The sequence below is a fragment of the Pollachius pollachius genome (genome assembly GCF_949987615.1).
Source record: "Pollachius pollachius genome assembly, chromosome: 7".
NCBI classification, from domain to species: Eukaryota; Metazoa; Chordata; class Actinopteri; order Gadiformes; family Gadidae; genus Pollachius; species Pollachius pollachius.
Window position 1 is genome coordinate 4161179 of NC_136940.1, and position 2710 is coordinate 4163888.

Sequence of the window (2710 nt, forward strand, 5' to 3'; positions counted from 1 at the left end):
GCTCCTCCTAGCGCGAGTGTGGAGGGGTCCCTGCCCGATGCCTCGCCCTGACCGCTCCCGACGAGCTGGCTGTCGCCCTGCGAGGTTAACTCCGCCGTCGGCGCGTCAACGTGTGAATGAAGGGTTGCAAGTCGCTTCGGATAAAAGCGTCTGCGTTTCCACTCAATGTAAGTGCAACGTAAAATGGAGGCCGTGGGTCTTGCTCCACCGTCGCCGTGACTACAGGACGAGGGGCGGGAGATGCGCGCAATAAACGCGTGTTCAATTCCCGATGAAAGCGTGCGAGAGGTGTAACGGCGTGTCTGCTCAACAGCTATCCTCCGCGGTTGAAGTTCCACTCCCCCTCCTTCTCCCCCTGAGGGGAGTTTAAACGCTAACCGGCTAATGCACAGAATAACGACTGGCGGTCAATTTGGCGGAAAATCTTCCACGTTTGAAGCGCACATTAAAGCGACATTAAGAAAACATGACGCCGCCGTCTAGGAATGCGGAATGCGCTGTAGAAGGCCCGGTCGATCCCTGCCAATGATAAGGCACCATCTGTTCCCCATGAGTCGATCGGATTGGCTGCCGTGACGCTGGTCACTCATCCACGGAACATCCACACACACACACACACACACACACACATCGGACGGACACACAGGGGACCTGGGTGCACGCACACACACACACGCACACACACACGCACACGCACATGTGGACACACACGCATATGTGGACACACACACACACACACGCGGACACACACACATGGACACAAGTACCGCAAGGAAACACAAACGCAGACACACACACACCGACATAGACAAGGCATGGACATACACACACACACACACACACACACACAACCAAACACGGACACACACACGCGTGCACGCTCGCGTGCACCCACGCACACAAACATACCTGCACACACGCACAGTCACACACACACTCACGCACACACACACACAAACACGCACGGACGCGGACACGGCATGGACACCGGTCTTATCACGTTCTCCGAGGCCCCCGTGCTTAGCTCAGATTATGGGGTCCGGGGTGCATCGCCCCCCCTCTGTTATTGTAACTCCTCTGGAAGGCCGGCTCATGCCCTTTCTTCACCGCTTCGGTTTCCAGGCTGGATTAGGAGAGGAGGCGGGGGGGGGGGGGGTCGGGTGCCGAGGGCCCGACACTGAGGCCCCTGGTTCACGGGGGACATCGGCCATACTCCCTGACCTGCCCACCTGCTCTTCTCTCGTCCTATCAAACCCTATGGATCCAGGCTCCGCCCCTTACCTCCCCCCTCTCCTCCTCCCCTTTCTCTGTTGACCCCCCCCCCCCCCCACACCCCACCCCCTTCCACTACACACACACACACACACACACACACACACACACACACCTCCAGCCGCCCCTTCCGATGCAGCTTTCGGTACACCTGGTCTCTCCCCTTCCTCCCCCTTCCCCTCTCCATCCCTCCCTCCCTCCCCCCCTCCCCTCCATCCCTCCCTCCCTCCCCCCACCCCTCTCTCCCTCCCTCCCTCTCTCCCTCCTCTCCTCTGGGTGCAGTAGGCTCTCCTCCTCTGGGGGCAGTAGGCTCTCCTCCTCTGGGTGCAGTAGGCTCTCCTCCTCGGGGGCAGTAGGCTCTCCTCCTCGGGGGCAGTAGGCTCTCCTCCTCGGGGGGCAGTAGGCTCCCCTCCTCGGGGGGCAGTAGGCTCTCCTCCTCGGGGGGCAGTAGGCTCCCCTCCTCGGGGGGGCAGTAGGGCTCTCCTCCTCGGGGGGCAGTAGGCTCCACTCCCCTCCTCGGGGGGCAGTAGGCTCTCCTCCTCGGGGGGGCAGTAGGCTCCCCTCCCTGCCACTGCCGGCCGTGGCTAAGGCTTAGTAACTCTGTCTTGTGCGCCGCCGGAGGGGCCGGCGTGTTGTGGTTGGCAGAGGCTCGGGGCGGCTGGCCGCGGGGGCAGAGAGTGACAGAAGAGAGAGGGGATAAGTATATTTGGGGGGGGAGGACTGTGGCCAAGCACAACACGCCGTAGGATAGTGTTTCCACAGAGAGCTTTCAGAAGGAGCTGTTGTCGCCGTGACCTACCCGCCCACGAGCCGGTCTGATTAGGACGTGACAGGGACGGCTCATCGCCCGGAGATACGGGTAGACACGTGTGTGTGTGTGTATGTACACACACACACACACACACACACGCGCATGCACGTCGTATGCACGCACGCACACACAAACACAAACACACACACACACGCACACGTATTATGATTGCATACGCACACAATAAGCACACACACACACACAAACCTTAAAAATACACACACGCACACACACAGCTAACACAAACAACACACGCAGACATGCGCACACCTGGACCCACCCCTGTCCTCCCCCGACACACACACACACACACACACACACACACACACACACACACACTAACACACACACACACACACTCTTGCCGGTGCAACCCAGGAAGATTCCCTAAGCACTCAGAAGGTCGATACAGGTTGCCGTCTGACGGCGTGTCAGCGGGCGACCGGACTCAGAGCTGCCCCGGCAAACACACTCTGCAGCGGCGTGGGCCGTTCTATCGGGCCGCTCCCAGCCACCCCCCGACGCGGCAGAACTGAAGCCCCGAGTGGAGAGGAGGGATCCGGTAGAAGGGTGATCTCGCCCTCCCTCCAGCCGCGCTGGGTCAACACTTTCGGGCTCACCGCCAAA